We start from the raw sequence: 19320 nt of genomic DNA, 5'->3' as shown, positions 1-19320 counted from the left end.
CCATAATATGATCTTATAATAATTAAAATTATAAAAATGCATTCAAGGAAAATAAAATTTAACTCATTAACATTTGCCCTTAATTTATAAATCAAAAATTAAGCTTTTATGAATAAAAACTTGATTTAAGTGCACATATTATATAAAAATTGAGATATTTTATAAAAGAACTTAAATTTTATAAAAGAAAATGAATGAGAAAGGGGTATTATACTAAAAAATTCGGATCCCTCTCTCCCCATATCTCTCTCACACTCTCATTCTCCAACACACACACATCTCTCTTCTTTCTCTCTCTAGAAAACTCTCTCTACCTTCTCTCTAAATTTTTCTCCAAACACCACTCCATTCTCTCTTCCTCCCTCTAAGAACCACGAAATTTTCCAGAAAACAAACCCAAGAACACTCCTCAAACTCGAAATCTTCATCATCTTGTGATGTTCTTGAAGGTAAAATCGATTTCTACTTCACTTTTCCTTCAAGTTTTGCTAATTTTCTTACACTTTCTACTTCTTCATCTTCTTCAAACTTGTTTTCTTTTTGTTAAAATGGTTTTTAGAACATCATGGATTTGTTTTAACACTATGCATGTATGATAAACAAGGTTGCATGTTCATAATCTTAGTGCAAAAATCGATTTTAAGGATTAAAACATCATACTCAAGTTAAGAGTTTTTGAGAAACAAAATTTATTCATAAATGCATGTATACATTTTGATAAGTTTTAATCTTTTGATCTATGTAAACATGACTAAAATATGAGTTTATCATGATATATTTAAAATATTTCAAAAGATTTACTCAAGGAAATGATGAAAACTCACTTTTCTAACCAATCATCATGCATGCAATCAGCCAGATTTCTTTACCTGACTTTAAACTGCCATATCTCATTCATTTCTTAACCAAAATTCGTGATTCGTTTTCTGAAATATAATATTTTGAGTTAGCTTTCAAACCCATTTGACCTGACTGGAAAATTCCAATATTTCGATTTTTAACAATTTTTAGAAAACTGTTGCTCAAACAGCACTTTCCTTATGAACATTTGTTTTGTGTTGCATGTTCAAATGACTTATTCATCACTAAAAATCATTTAAAAATTATTTTGAACTCTTAACATTATGTATTAAGAGGTACAAAAAGATCTTGATTCAAAAGTCTTTGGAACATGTTGCAAAAATTCTCAAAGTAACATCAATAATCTTTACCAAAATCACAAGAACCAAGTTTCCTCTATTATTTATTGAGCCTTTAGGCATGTTTTTCGACATCAAAAATAAGAAAAAAAAATTTCATTGTTATGAAATTGTATGAAGATGCATTCTGGAAATTTTCAGCTTAGTATATATTTTCTTTATTTGTACATGAAAATAATAATAAAATAGTGTTAAATAATATAAAATAGTTACACTTGTAAATAAATTCTGGAAATATTCGTAGATGACCCTTTAAGTTAATAAACATCTCACATGAAGTTTTATCAATTTTTGTTACTGTTTAGTATGGATTAAACACAGGAAATATTCGTAGATGACCCTTCAAAATGTATATCTATTTTTCCATGATTTTTGTGTTTATAATGGATTAAACACAGGATAAACAGTTTTACTCATCCAAAATTCATGAGTATTTACCAGAAACTCTTATAATGTATTAGGATGCTACATAAAAATTTTGATAATTTTTCACTTCTGTATGCTATTTTTCTTCTATTTTCCCAAGATTAAATACACTTAAACCCATATTTTATTAAAATAAATACACAAAAATCCTAAAATTTGGTTAAACAGTTTATAAATTCATTTTTATATTTTTCCCAGCTTAATAATGTTTAATAACAGTGTTACAAAAATTTTGGGCAATTTTGGAAACTATTTTCTATTTATTTCAACTTTTATTAGAATAAATGCTCAAAAATCATAAAATTTGGTTAAACAGTTTAGAAACCCATTTTTATATTTTTCCCACCTTAAGTATGTGTAATGGCAGTATTATAAAAAGTTTAGGGAATTTTCCTAACTCATTGCTATTTTTCATGAATCTTAATTAATTTAGAGAATTAAATATAAGAAAAACGGTTATGCGTATCTATAATCCATGAAAATTTATCTGGAAGTCTCTTAATGTAGTTAGAACCAAAATTTGAAGTTTGGTAAATTTTATTAATTGAATAGTATTTTTCATGATTTTATGGTTATTCAAGAAATTAAAATGGAGAAAAATAGGTAGACAAATCAAAAATTCAAAAAACTTTATCTTGAGGTCTTTGACTTCAATTAAAACTGAAATGCAACGTTTGAGAAATTTTAGGACTTAATTGATTTCGTTTTTGAATATTTAATCATTGGAACACCTCTTAAAATGTTAAATATTAACATTTCAATAATGAGAATTTTCCACTTAAATTGTTATATAACAATTGATTCTTTGAAATTTAATTTCTACAGAAAAATGTTTGTAACTTATCAATATTAAAGTTTGACACAATATTGGCATAATTCTATTGTAGTAGTAAATATACTAGTGCTAGATTTCGATTAGAGACTCATTAGTGTGTAACATCGTGTAGGAATTGATAGTGGTACAAGTGGATCGTAGTTGAAGGCACCATTTGCATCACCTCAATGCATATTGTGAGTATTCACGACTCCCCCTATTTTCGGTTTTTATGTTTTGGGGTGGAAAAACATGTCCTAAAAGATTTATGTTCGTTGTATTTAATTTGATTTGTATCAAACTTGGTTGTTACTTGTTGCTATGTATGTGTATGCTATTGTTAATTCATGAGGCCTTATCGCGTTTAAGTCCCTGGAATCAGTTTACACAACTCATTAACTCATTTGAGCCTATGGTTATTATGGATAACGCTATTAGGAGGTAGACAACTCCTCACTCGCACGATTCGCTTGAGTGCATTTTGCCATATTTCCATATGTTAGCGATAGACATAGAAGAGGGCACCCTCGGTCATTAGGCTTGGGTTGTGAACTCATGGTATAATCATTATGCACATACGAACCTTGTATCTCATTTTAGCAACAAACTTTATTTCCCATGAGAATATTAACGTTGCAGCTTTTTTGGGCAACATACTTTATCTCTCATGATGACAACGAACTTTGTTTACGTAAACTTATTTACTCATTTGCAATATATTTCTATTTATGGAAACTTTATTTCCCATGAGAATATGAACGTTGCATCTTATTTGGGCAACATACTTTATCTCTCATGATGACAACGAACTTTGTTTATGTAAACTTATTTACTCATTTGCAATATATTTCTATTTATGGAAACTTTATTTCCCATGAGAATATGAACGTTGCATCTTATTTGGGAAACATACTTTATCTCTCATGATGACAACGAACTTTGTTTATGTAAACTTATTTACTCATTTGCAATATATGTCTATTTATGGAAACATTATTTGCCATGAGAATATGAACGTTGCATCCCATTTGGGCAACATACTTTATCTCTCATGATGACAATGAACTTTGTTTATACAAACTTATTTACTCATTCTATTGTAGTCGTAAGTATACTAGTGCTAGATTTCGATTAGAGACTCATTAGTGTGTAACATCGTGTAGGAATTGATAGTGGTACAAGTGGATCGTAGTTGAAGGCACCATTTGCATCACCTCAATGCATATTGTGAGTATTCACGACTCCCCCTATTTTCGGTTTTTATGTTTTGGGGTGGAAAAACATGTCCTAAAATATTTATGTTCGTTGTATTTAATTTGATTTGTATCAAACTTGGTTGTTACTTGTTGCTATGTATGTGTATGCTATTGTTAATTCATGAGGCCTTATCGCGTTTAAGTCCCTGGAATCAGTTTACACAACTCATTAACTCATTTGAGCCTATGGTTATTATGGATAGCGCTATTAGGAGGTAGACAACTCCTCACTCGTACGATTCGCTTGAGTGCATTTTGCCATATTTCCCTATGTTAGCGATAGACATAGAAGAGGGCACCCTCGGTCATTAGGCTTGGGTTGTGAACTCATGGTATAATCATTATGCACATACGAACCTTGTATCTCGTTTTAGTAACAAACTTTATTTCCCATGAGAATATTAACGTTGCAGCTTTTTTGGGCAACATACTTTATCTCTCATGATGACAACGAACTTTGTTTACGTAAACTTATTTACTCATTTGCAATATATTTCTATTTATGGAAACTTTATTTCCCATGAGAATATGAACGTTGCATCTTATTTGGGCAACATACTTTATCTCTCATGATGACAACGAACTTTGTTTATGTAAACTTATTTACTCATTTGCAATATATTTCTACTTATGGAAACTTTATTTCCCATGAGAATATGAACGTTGCATCTTATTTGGGCAACATACTTTATCTCTCATGATGACAACGAACTTTGTTTATGTAAACTTATTTACTCATTTGCAATATATGTCTATTTATGGAAACATTATTTGCCATGAGAATATGAACGTTGCATCCCATTTGGGCAACATACTTTATCTCTCATGATGACAATGAACTTTGTTTATACAAACTTATTTACTCATTTTAACAATATACCTTATTTATGGAAACTTCTATTGAAACTTTGATTACGATTCATGAAACCAATATTATTCTTAACCTGTGAGTACTCACCAACTATTTTTATAGTTGACGCTCGTTTTACATGCTTTTTCAGGAATCATCGAGTAAGTGGCACTTAGGGACACATCACTTTAGGAGCATTCGCATGTGTTGTATTTCAGTTTACATTGTAATTTCTTTTAAAAATTTGTTCAAACCCATTGTAAATTTGTAATGATTTTTAAACTATGGTTGGTGTTGTCTTTTAACTTTTGCTATGAAACCCTTTATATTGCCACGCCTCATGTTTCCGCTTTAGCGGGGTGTGACATTAAGCCACAACCAAAATCAACTATATAGATGAAAATTAAGTACTAAACAGTAGCAACATGTCAAGAAGTTAAAATAACAGTCCCAACCTCAAGCCATGATTCAAAGTACATTGCTTATATGCGAAAAACAAAGTAATTTGTTAAAAGAGAAAACACCACTAGAGCTTGAGTTTTCTCCACCATTAAGCCTCACATTAATACCTTTTAGGGACTGTTTTGAGGAACTTTTGGATGGTTCAAAACAAGGTCTTATATGAAGGAAATTAATCACACGAATCCAAGAGAATTGAAGATAACAAAAACATGAACTTGAACAAGGAAATTATTTAAGGTGTTCATAAGAAATTTTGACAGTAATTAAGCCATCAAAAACACCCATATCAAACCATATGAAGTTTCAAAGGTTTCTAGGAAGAAGAAGATGAGATTGTAGTCATCAATTAGGAAGAGAATTGACAACAACAATCATCAATTGACATGGGATTTGATATATAAACACAATAAAAGAGATTAGAAGAGAATTTTTTTACCAATTGTTGCCCAAAATCGCAGCCCTCTTTCTTCTCTCTTGGATCGATCAAGCAAGGTTTCTTTCCTCCCTCCTCCTCCTTTGGTTCGTTGATGTCTTTTTCCCCCTCAAGTCATTTTTTTCTTTCCTTGCAGCTTGCGTCGCACGATCATACACATAAGGAGGGCCGATCGATCTCCTTCATGAATAAAAGGTACGTGGAAAAAAACACACGCCCCTTGGCGATTGTCGATCCCTCTACATGGGGGTTATATTTGAATTTTACCATCCAGCCCCTTAATTCTCCATGTTGTACCCCTTTTATAATAACCCTAGTTATTTTGACAAATTGGATTTCCTTTTATGACATTTGAGTCCCTCAACCCCAATTACCCCATTAAAACGAATTATATTTATCCTAATAATTCATAAATTAATTTCATTAAATTACACACCTTTTTAATTTTGGATTAATTATTTTAGATATTAAATACATCTTCTTCTTCTTTTTTTAATTTATTTCGTTACATAACCATAAAACCAAAATAATCCTATGAATATAAATATTTGTCAAACGGAAAGTAATATCGACGACGGAAATAAATTTGGGTCGTTACACCTTATAGCAGCCTGATGCCCCTAATCTGCAAACTCCCTGATGTGTCTTTCCGCATTTTCCACAGCGGCTCTGGCTCTGCTGGCCCTTCGACCTAGAGTCGAATATCTTGGGTTTCTTCCCAGAAACCCTAGTTGTCTCCCAGCCTCCACCTTCCTCTTCGTAATGTGCTCTATATCAATCTCCCTCTCCCTCTCCCTCGCTATCATGTCATCCAAATTTGGGCATGTCGAGTAGATGAGATATTTCCGAATGTCAGGTCTCAACATGTCATAACACCTGGTTTTCTTCATCTCCTCATCACCAGTATACTGAGGCACCAGTAAAGCCTTCTCCCTGAACTTTGCTATGACCTCCGCTACTGACTCAGCCGTTTGTCTCATATCCAGAAACTCACTGGCCAACTAACGAATCTCCATAGATGGTCCAAACTTGGCCTGGAATCTGGCCACAAAGTCTGAACAGGTCATAGCCTCAACGGCTGGTGCTCCCAACATATCACTGACTGCCTCCCACCAGTCTCTAGCCCTCTCTCTAAAACATCGCGTAGCAAACCTGACCTTCGACCCCTCAGGGGAGAAGCTCGTCACCTGCACAGACTTAATGTCCACGATCCCACCATCTCGCTACACTGGGGTCCTTCACCCCGCTGAAGTTTGGCGCTCCGCATCCCCTAAAATCCTTGAAGGATAGTGTGCAAGTCCCTGACTGGCTTGGTGCCATGCCACTACTGAATTCCCTGAGGCGATCCTCCATCAACTCAATGATCCCTTCCTTGATCGACCTGAAAATCATCGGGGTCGCCTCAAGGATGCCTCTCGTAATCTCGGATGCAATGAACTTGCACAATCCGTCATCAACCATCTTGGAACCCATGCCTGATCCTGACCAAGACCCTGATCCTCCTACTCCATGATGTGTCACCACCATTCTGAAACAAAACACACAATTCGTCAGGTTCATACATAACATCAAGAGGTCTCACACTCTGCCACTCTTGGTTCCCCGCAGCTCCCCAAGAGTCAAGTACGGATCCTCTGCTTTCAATATTACGAGCCCATACTACCTTCCACATCTATCCGCACTGTCCCCTTGGTTCGCCTTGGTTTCCCAAAGCCGCTTCCCATCTATGTATATGATTCTCAATCAAATAATCTCTGATACGAATCTCATCCTATGGTTTCCCTAGGGTAATCCCCAACACACTCTCCACCATTAGCTGCATAAGAAGTCCCTGCCATCTCTCCCTAACTAGCTCGCGAATACCATTACATACTACTAAGACCAGATAATTCTTCGAATGAAAAGTCCTACCCTACAACGGTTGGACTCAAACAAGAGCTGCGAAATAGGGCTAGACCTAACCTTCTGAAATTATTTAGTTCTCGTAATATGTAACTTAACGAATTCGTTTACTAGTGAATTAAAGATTGCTAGGACTCCCAAAAGCACTAAGCATGCATGATTCGAGCATTGAGTAACCAAAACCAAGAATATCCACTTCAGGCTATCATATCACTGACTAATTTGTACTAACATACAGTTCACTAAGCACATACAACATGCATATAAGGCATCCTTCCTATATCCTTAGCCCTAATCTAGCATGCAGTTCTCATACACATATATCATGCATACAAGGCATCCTTCCTAGATCCTTAGCCCTAATCTAGCATGCAGTTCTCATAATCATATCAAAACATAACATGTATGGGTATCTTGGGGAAAACATACTTGAGCTCGACCGATTGCATGCATCAGACACCATGTTCTTTCTAAAAAAGCCCTAATTTTAAATTTTTTGAAAATTAAATTTTTGTAAAAACCTTTCAAACCCTCAATTTGAGTTCAGACACCCCTGAAGGTGTGTCCGAATCCCTCAAACCAAGGCTCTGATACCAACTTGTAACATCCCAAAATTTAAGACCAAAAATTTCGTTTTTGATTTATAAAACAGATTACTGAAAACATCATCATAGTTATATGATATCATAAAAACCCATAAGTTACATAGCTCAAAACATGTCATAGTGTAATAATGTCAGAGTACAAAATCCCAAGAATCCCCTAGTGTGGAAAATCATGTGTGATGCATTACAGTCATGTCGACCCCTTTCCTTTTGAAGAAGAGCTTCCTGAAACCAAAAATGAAAATTGTAAGCACAAAGCTTAGTGAGTTCCCCTATCATACCACATACCATACAATAACATACTGCCTAGCATATCCAGGTGTTGGCCTACCCCTCCGGTATCTTTCAACCGGTAACTGCCAAACATATCAGGGTGCTGATCTACCCCTTTGATCTTTTTCAACCGGTAACTGCCTAGCATATCTGGGTGTTGGCCTACCCCTTCGGTCTCTTTCAACCGGTAACGGGGACTATTTCACCCCTTATCACTACCACATATCATCCTAATACAAAAACATATAAGTCACATACTGCCTAGCATATCAGGGTACTGGGCTACACCTTCGGTCCTTTCGACCGGTAACGGGGTCTAGCTCACCCCTCCTACCACTATCACATAATATCATAGCATACTAGCACATAAAGCATAACAGATAGTGGCATACCAGAAAATTATCACAAAGACAATCATCTCAAATATAATCAACTACTAGTAGGTCGGCATTGGTGCCTTCAACCCATTTGTACTAGAAGGTAACTCACCTTGATAATTGGAAGTAGCTGTAAAAAGCTCCAACTCTAAAATCTATCTCTCTCAAACTCCTACACATTAAACAATTCCTTTAATTACCCTTCCATACTCATAACCCATTAAGGGTCAACTTTGGTTAAAGTCAACACCCTGGTCAAAGTCAACATTTTGGGTTGACTCAACTCGCCGAGTTCCATAAACCATAAAACCCTGGAATCGCAATCCAACTCGTCGGGTTCCTCCCTATCGACAACATTGGGACTTCTCTAGTCAATCCGTCGAGTCCATCCTTGAACTCGTCGAGTTCTTCCTTTTACAGAATCGGGGCATTTTGACCCAACTCGCCGAGTTCCTCTATGAACTCGTCAAGTTCTTTAGTTTGTTTGGATTTCTTAATGTGTTAAGCCACTATCCTTCAAATGTAAGTCCCATATTTCCATATATGTGTTAAATACACATCTAGAAGGGTAAAGTTTCCGACTTTGCCCATTAAGACCCATTCTAGAAGAAATGAGCCCTAAACCTTACTCAAAATGGCTTAGATCCAATTCCAAAATCCCTCAAAACTTCAAGATACGCCATGGGTCATAGATCTGGACCCCAGGGACAGTTTGGTCATGTAAAGTTCCTATCTTTACTTGCATGCATGGGCTAATTGGCTCAAAAGGCCAAAATGGTGGTCCACAAGTTGCATGGGACCTTCATGGTCATAAAGTTGGCACCTTTATGCCATGAAGTCCCTTAAAGACCCTAGATCTGAAGGATTTTCCCACAGTGGATGTCTAGGTCCCAAATACCAACATTCTTGGACCAAAACATGAAGAAATCACTCTAAAACTAGCTCTAAACATTCAATAGATAAGATAGGAGCTTTACACCTCAGATGAACCAGAATGAAGCTCAACTTCTAGATCTACTCTTCTCTTACACGTCCTTGCTCCTTCATGTATCTTCTTCTTCAAAATCACAAAGAATGCACAAGATGTTGGGTTTTGAGCATTCTAACACTCCTATGGTGTACATTTAACCCTAGATGCTTTGGATCTATGTTTTCTCTAATATACATGCAAACTTTAAAATTCCAAAGCATCATCCTAACTAGCATACAATAGAGTATCTTTACTACAAAGTTCTAGTTAGATGACATACCTTTTGTTGTAGTTGGAAGCCTTGTTGTGTTTGGCCTTTAAGAACTTAGCACCAATAGTATGAATGCCTCAAATAGAATCACAACACACCTAGAACAAAAGATGACTTTTGAGAGAGTTTCTTACACTCCAAAACTGGCTTATGGATTCCAATAATCACTAGTGTATGTCATCGCCAATTTTGAATGCTAAGGGCTTATTATATTGTGTGGCACATTAGGGTTACACCATGTAAACATTAATAGCCATGACCTTCCATATTCCTTAGGATCCATGGGTTTAAACCTCCATGGATCATCCATGGGTTGTCGCATGGGTTTAGCCCAACCTAAGGAATCATGGATCATTGGCCCACACCATAAGAATGAATGATTTACCAATCAACCCCTTATATTTAATCAGTCTCGTTTTGATCACTGAATTAATTCCAAATTATTTCTTGATCAATACTAATTAAATAATATGATTTCATATTAATATATTAGAACTTATAATATATTAACAAATCATAAATAACCTCTTCTCAAATGTCCATCCTATCAAATTGTCCTGGTGATATGCAACCCAAACGGACCATGCTACTCTCGGGTCAAGTACATACCAATAATAGTTATGAGCTTAGACACCTAATCCAATACAATAATGGCTCAAAACTTTCAAAAGTGAATTAGGGTTTCGTAGCTAGGGTTTGGGGCAATGGAGGCTGGAGGTGAGGCCATCTTATGGGGGTTAATGTTTAAATAGGGTGCAAATCCTTGAAAATTAGGGTTTCATTCTGTCAAACCTACTCGTCGAGTTAAGGCTCTCAACTCATCGAGTAGACTTCACAACCCGCATCCAAATCCATCTCTACTCGGCGAGTTTGGGGCCTCCAACTCGTCGAGTTTCTATACAAAAATAAATAAATGTTGAATTAAATACATACCAGGAACCGGGCTTTACATATACGTATTTTTATACCTATAAATATAATGAAGGTAAAGATGGGTAGATTTGAGATGATATAGAGGATGAGAGATGAAAGATGTGATGAATGATGAGAGACTTGATTTTAATGATGATCCAGTTGTCTAGTGGGGTATATATGATGACTACAAACTATTCTACACAGTCTAGTAGAATGCTAGTAGGCTCGCAACTAGTAGGTGTTTTTGAACTAAGTGTTCACTAGGTGTACTCCATCCCCCCTATGGTTAGCTTATTTACATATATTGCTAAGGTATCTCCTAAACATTATTGTCAATCTTGAAGAAAATTCCATAGGATAGGTCCCATGAATTAGATGCTTTAGGGGCAGAAAGCGATGATAACAGGAATAGGTAATCAGCTTGAATGTTTTGATGAAAATAAACTAATTATTATGGGTTGAAAACCCGATGTGCTCACCAGGCCCAAGCCCGACCCACTCAGTTTCTTATATTACATGTAGTGGCAGGGAAACACAATTGTGATGCTATGATGAGCGATTTAAGGACACTTATAGGCCAGTAGTTTAGATAAATTATTGTAAGGCGTGTATAATTTCCGTTTTATGCTTATGTACTGTATTCACGATGACATCCCAACATTTTCAATATAAATAAAATAAATTTCTTCAAAAATGCTTTGATAATATTATTATCATATTTTTGGGAACGAATTCCATAATAATAATCTTTTAAAATGATACTCTGATTTTAAATAAGCCTAAATAGATCGGGCTTTTCTGGCCGTCAAATTTGGGGATGTCACAAGAACCCCATCTGTCCACTCCGGTACTATAATTGTAATTGTTTAAAATATTGATCATGGATATAATGGCCAATTAGGATTCCAAGTGGATTCTGGTGTCGATAAAAACCCTAAGGTCACCAGGAGAACACACTTGCATGTTTTTACACCTGAGGAGCTGCACTCCATCTTTCTTTTTCTAACACATACACTGCAAACAGCAAATACACTGCATGGTCCTTTTTCAGATGCCCTAGCCAAAACACGACCGAGGCCAAACTTGGTTATCGACCAAGGAGATCAAGGAAGCCTTGGAAATACTTCAATGTCAATAATACAACCAAGCGACATAGGCATGCTGAGCACCAATGTGCAAGGATCCATGAACCCCGGGGACACTCTGATGGTGACTGAACCACACTTGATTGCATATGATAGATGAACCAATTACCAACCCTCTACCGAATCAGGGAAAAATGATTTGAAGCTTTTAAGAAGGTCCTGCGTGTAAGAAAGGAAAGACAAACCTTGCACCAATAAAGGAAGGAAGAAGAAATCAAGTATGTTGCAGCCTACTGGGCAGATTGGATCATCAACCTGAAGACCATCTATGATCTTCAGACTACTCCAAATATGGATTGATTATATGGAAGATACCATGCGAAAAGCTCAACAATATAAAGGGAATTTAGCTGGAGGATCAAAGCCCACTCATTCACCAATTGAAATTAGTGACGCCAATGATGACGGTACCAAGATTCAAATCAGTCAGGAACCAATATTTGATTTTGGTTTTCATGACGAAGAGGAAGTACAAAGCCAATGTCAAATTGAGGATTTTGATATGCTTTTCCAGGATGAGGAATCTAGTGGGTCTCAACACTCCACTTCCAAGCTGAATCATAATAAGAAAAAGAAGGTTGCAGTATCAAGAAAATAATTTCTTGATCTCAAAAACAAAATCGATCAAATTCTCACTGCCGTGTCTTCTCAACAGCCCCCGTAGCCTCCTGCCAATCAACCTCTTCAGTCTTTCGAGGAAAGACTCAAAGCCATTTAGTAAAGAGAAAAATAGACTTCAGTTCAACAAAACCTTCTCGGTGCTGAAAGATCTGCATGCTTTGTTTGAGGAGAGGGGAAAGCCTTCTTCCTCAAAAGGAGGAAAAGATCAAGAAACTCAAGATCAAGCAATTCAAGTCGATGAAAGCACAAGCTACTCTTCTGAAACTGAGAAACTGAAGTCTCCCCCTCCCAAAATTCCAACTCCTCCTTCGATTATAAAAGAAAAAAACTCCATCATTGTCTCCCCAAGATCTTAGAAAAGTAAAACTCCAACTCCTCCACCGAAAATACCTTTGCCAGTCGTTGTAGCCGAATTGGAGCCTTCTATGTCCAATGATAATTCCTATGACTCTCCCAAGACAAGGCAAAAGAAGGGAAACTGGAGATCAGCCAAGACAGTCGAGTATATCTGCCAAACTCATGGATTTGATATTAGGATAGATGAAACTCTTATCAATTGTGGGTAAATCCGACAAGAAGATTCTTGGAAACTGATTATGTTCCTCATTACACCTACTCTAAACCCTGTGGAGCATACTAGGACATTCCTCTCTCTCCCAACGATAAATACTTCCCAGTATTTCAGTCTTTTGACCAACATATCCCTGATGAGAGAAGGATGCCCATGGAGCTTGAAATATTAAACTTGTTTCACAAAAATTATGGGAAATCAACTGAAGAAATCTTAGTCAAGTGACACACCTGATGTTGTGACAACATTCAAAACAAGGTCGTTCAAAGGAGAAACACATTATCAATACACTCTTTCACGCTAATACCACAGAACTCAAGAAGACTTGATCTTATGAATTCCAAAGAAATCTTTCTGATTTCAAGGGTCTTCCAGCTCAAAGCTCCAACATACTCGAAGATTGAAGATGCATATATCATGGCTGCTGATTTCTTCAAAGCCCTTGTATGTGACTTTAGAACAATCGATGCTGAGATCCATTCTGTCCATGCATAAAAGATGAACTTCCCTCCATTTAAACACCCCAATTACATTACTAAAGGAATTCAAAATTTAAGCCTCAGATCAACAACCTTCCCGGAACTTGGCATTGTTTCCAGGCTCTCCAGATATAGTGAAAAGTTCTTTCTACCAGCCACTACTTTTCATCATTGTTCCCCTAAATTGATGGAAGGAACTCTTTCCATGGCTCAAAAGAACAAGAACACCACTCAAGAGGTGAGGTATGAAATCTCCATAGGGATCAAGTGGATTGTTAAAGGTAGGAAGTTCTGGTGGCTCATAATTAAGTTTCTCAAGCATAATCTATGAAAATGATAGTTGTGACGTCACTTAGAGGGAAATTGTTGAAACATGAACTGACCCTCAGAAGCTAAAAGGTGTATTGAATTCCCAAAGACCAGTTTTGTTTGTTGTGGTAGAAGATTTTGTTGGATGATCAGTTCCAAAGAGCTTGGGGACAATACTGAAGACTTGGATTACCGGAGTGAAAGAGGTTAACCTGAAGAGAAACATCTTTTGTATTTTGTATGTCGTAGTGTCAAAAAGATAATATTCATCTTTTATGACGTTATGTGTTAGATGAGTTATGTCAGTTCAAGCGTGGCAAGCATGGCCGCTTGACTTTAGAATATTTTATTATTTATCATGTACCACATTTTGCAATATATAGATGATCAGGTCGATCGATCTAACCGCCACTTCCCAGGCTTTTAGTGTACTACTCTTATTGAATACAAGTCTTCATTATCTCATACTTATGTTGTTAATCATTTACTAACTTGTGTTTGAATGCAAACCTTGTTACGATTCAACTAAGTATAAATATTTGCTTATATTTACTGATTAATCTTGTTGCTATATATATCTCTTTATCATTCTGCATATTTCTTCATTGTTGAGCTTATTAAAAGATCCATTGAGATTAACTTACTATTCCACAAATCTATTCAAAGTTCTTCTCTCAACACTGTGTAAATCACAATCTTCCTAATCCATATTATTCATCATCATACAGACACCTATCATGAATTCGCATAGGCAAGTAAGATATTTATCTATATGTGACCCTCTATTCTTTACCACAAATATGTACTTGATTGTTATGCTTTTTTTGTAGATTCAATTCGATTTAGGACGGACTAAGAAGCCGACAACTCGTGAGGAGGACGAAGGCGCGGTTGGTAGTCTTTTTTAGCTGCACATTTGCTAGATGAAACACCAAGACAACATTTCACTTCAATTTTGACCTGGAACATCAATGTTAACCAATATGACGCACTTCAATACATTCCGATCTATTGGTATCAGTCGGGTCATACGAATTATGGTACAACACAATCAATTTGTCAAAATTAATAACATTCACAACCTTTGACTTCATAATTGGCACTAGTAAACTTGCATATTTGAACCAATAATATTTCACAACCCCATTTGTCAATTTTTCAAAATTTCCATTCAATCAACAAATTTATCAAATTCACCCACAAACTACAAATCATTCCTCATCCAATGTTCTTTCCGTTCAAAAAACAATATTAGCCAAAACACTACCATGTTGTTTATAATAAATCGTCTTCAACACTTGATTTTGAATAAAACTAAAATTCCTATAATTATTTGTCGTCATTAGTTATAATCACTGATTTCGTTTAAGCGTAAATCATCTATAATTTCTCGCATATAAAAACCCGAAACAGGGGAATCAATTCATTTGACGAACTAAACGAACTAGAAAAAATCACGTATCAAAATAATTTCTCTCATAAAAAACCCGAAACTAGGCAATCACAAACAAGAAATAAATTTAGTACATCGGCTAGAATGATAAATCAGAAGAAAATCTTTTGAAAAAACTTGTTTAGGAGATCATGTTTGAAGGTGAAATCTTGATATGGAAAAAGGCATATTGATTATGTCCGTGATGGTGGGAAGAAGTAATCTCGATCGAGATGAATTACAAAAGAGAGGAAGAAAATGCGTTCGGATGGTATAGTAAGTTCCAAAATGACGTCATTTAGAGGGTGTTGTAGCTAAGCTTAGGTGTAGGTATAATGTATATTCACTTTCCCATATATTGGAAAAATTGAATATATATTACAACCCCACCTAAGCTTAGGTACTAAACCTCATGAAGCTACGACGTCTTATTAGCTAAGGATTTTCCCAGAGAAAAAAAAATTACTACATAATTTCCTAACAAATCGTATCCTTCCTAAAACCTTATTGTGAATATACATTAAAGCCCCATACCTCCTGTTTCATCTCTTTGGGTTTCTTTTTGGTGAAGGGTTCATGTAACTTCTTCAGATAAAGGTAATATTCGATATGAATTATCCATAATATGAAATTATGACATTCTATTTTTCGATTTTAACCTTATTGTGAATATACATTACAACCCCATTCCTCATGTTTCATCTTTTTGGGTTTCTTTTCGGCGAAAGGTTCATGTAATTTCTTCTGATAAAGGTAATATTCGATATGCATTCTCCATAATATAAAATCGTGACCTTCATTTTTTTTGATCTTAACCTTATTGTCTTCACTCATAACTTTGATACTAGTTGTTATGGATTAAGCACTTTAGCAAACAATAATGATTTTACGTAGAGTGATAATGTGAACCAAGAACATAATCAATTTATGTGCTTCACACAATCATTGTAATTGTCTATGTCTACGAGCGAACATGTGAGATAGATTTGATCGATTACGCTGAATGGCTTCTATGTTACGTTAGGTTACACAAATTTAGGGAATATATACTAGTGAGTTGAATTAAAACTTCCAATAATGCCAAGCCCCGAAACTTTGAAAAATCAGACCCATAATAAAATCCTAAGGAGAATATGATATAGGAACTAGCCCACTAAAATTTTCTTCATACGTGTTTCTCATATCCCCTACAGGGGTGGCTATAGGGTAAAAAAAGTGAATCAATCTCACAACTTAACAACCTCCTACTTGGATGATGATGAACAAATTTGTTGCCATCTATTCTCGAACTTGGTAACCCATCTTTCTCTAGTCAACACCTTCACTTCAGTTACATAGAAGGATAATTTAATCCATAGACAAATTTAACTTCTTTGTAGCCACGACCTTGGTAAACATGTTTACCGAATTCTTCGTACAAAGGTTTTTTTTCTTCAAATTCAAAGTCTCATCACGACTCAATTCTTGGATAAAGTTGTGACTCATTTGAATGTATTTCATCATATTATGAAACACTGGATTTTGTGCTAAATTTTGCATTCTGGTTGACACAATGCAGTACATGATCTTCATGTTGCATCCCAAGTTCCGATAGTAAGTTTTTCAACCATATAAGCTCCTTGTTTTCTTCTATAATTGCCATGTACACTACTTATATGGTTGAAAGAGAAACACTATTCTGTAACATGAACATCCAATTGATCCTCATACCTCTCGTTATGAACATATGACCGATTGTGATCTTTTTAGAATCCATCCCTCATATACCGCTCCTCTGCATGAAGCTATCAAACTTCAATTACTATTGTCTTGCAACTTGCTTCAACACATGTATACTTTTCTTTAATTTTCATACCAAGTTTCCTTTACCAATTGTGAGAAAAACCATTGCTTGGTCTGCCTAGCCACTATAGGGTCAATAGAGTGAATCAATCCCCACGACTTAATACATACATATACATACATACATACATACACACACACACACACACACATATATATATATATATATATATATATATATATATATATATACATATGTTGGTGATTTAATATCATCAATATTATTTAAGTATAATAGGATTAATTTTGTTGACCAAAAGTGATCTTGTTGAATATTGAACAAGTTAGGATGGTGTAGGAGTGCACATTTGTTCAAGTTTTTCAAGATTCAAAGTACACTGTTATTTAGGGCCGAAGCCCCTAAACAAACGGGGGTCCAAGGGCAGAGATTCGTTTTATGATAGGTTTGCTATATCAAAAAATGCATCAAAAATTCAATTTTTGAGAAAATTGACCCTTTACCCTGAGATCTGTTTTATGACAGGTTTGATAGTTTTGATGACAGTTTGTAAGTGTCTAGTGACAGTTTTCAGACAGGAATCATATAGCCGTTTTTGGTCATTTTTCTGGTACATCTTTTTGAGGAACATTTTCACATACATTCTCTGATTTCGTATCTCTGAATTTCATCTAATTGAGTGTTCGATCTGTACCATCGGAATACTTCAATTTAATAGTGAATCACGACTTTCAGAGAATCCAAGTAATCTGTTCATCCCCTATTTCTAACATATACATACATACATTTTTTGTGGTACTTGGGCATGTGTATTGTAGAACAACACCTTCTTGATGGATGAACGATGAGAGTGACAATTCTATGTATTTTATATCATTGTCAACACATAATACCTCTATACGTTTTGAGAATTGTTTCTAAATTATTTAAGCAAATGTAAATTTATATAATGGGCAATTCACATCAATGATTCATAATATAAATCCATGTGAAATGTGTATGATCATAAAAAAAAGCCTAGCTCCTCCCTTCAGAAGGGTAAGGTGCATGTTTTAAACAATATACTATATTAAACCATTATGTGTGAGACCCTTGTACTATACGAGTTTATTAAAAATAAAAATTTAATATCAATATTTAAATATTAAATGTTTTATAAAGTAATACATTTACATAACATAATGTAATCTTTTGGAATATTTATAAAAAAAATAAAAAACTCTTTGGAGAATTTTTGAGACTTTATTATCAAATTAACAGAATGATTCTCTTTCCTTATAAAACTCGTTAGAATTTTATTTAAAAAAAATAGAAATTTCGAAAAAATGACAAGTGGAAAATAAAAATTCTAAAACTCCCACAAAATAACATATGTCAAAATGAAAGAGAAGAAGACATGTGAAAAAAATATTTTTGTTTATTAGGTTAGAAAAGGAGTTGACTTAAATTCATTTACATTAATTGGTAAGTCATGTTGTTTTGCCAATTAACACATAATAAGAAATTGGCTCAATTTTAGTATTTCCCAGCAAACCAGAGTTAAAATATAATCTTAGTCTTAAAACATATAATGACCAAAATGAACATGGCATATGTCAAATAATGACGAGCTAGATGTGGAGGCAACCAGATTGGCGGATGACTTGGGTGGATGGCGCTAGAGAAATTTAAACATACGTTCAACCTTAAAGCCTATTCCAAGGATATCCTTGATATTTTGATTCTGCACAACATAATCGGTAATGTCCCATATGTTTCATACTACACCAGATGCATGAGCAAATATGGCAGTCCAAGAGCAAATGGGATGTTTCATGAAAGAAAGCACAATCATTTCTTTTTTGTTGGCCTGGATATCGAGGTTCATTTAGTTTAGTGTTGTTTTCTAACAAGAACATGCCAAGAACTACATCATACGGACCCCCATGCCGGATTCTAGTTTTCTCACTTAGTAGCTTGGAGATAGCCTCGTCTAAAGTAGGAAGAGGATGAATGTCTAGGATTGATTCCCCTGAATTCTCAAACTTGTTTTGGAGCCTTTCGGTTAGATCCAACCGACTATAATAAACCCTGAATTACTTGGTAGTTCTATAAAAAAATTTGGGCTAATCCAACTTCGTTTGATCTTCTATGACTTGAATATAAAATACATATGCATTGATGCACTAATGGATTGATTTGGTTGTTGTCGTTTTTCTAAAAATCTGGC

This window comes from Lactuca virosa, chromosome 1 (genome assembly GCF_052849685.1).
Source record: "Lactuca virosa cultivar CGN04683 chromosome 1, Lactuca_virosa_CGN04683_v6, whole genome shotgun sequence".
In the NCBI taxonomy this organism is placed as follows: Eukaryota; Viridiplantae; Streptophyta; class Magnoliopsida; order Asterales; family Asteraceae; genus Lactuca; species Lactuca virosa.
The sequence above is the reverse complement of the archived record's forward strand: the minus strand, read 5'-3'. Positions refer to the sequence as shown.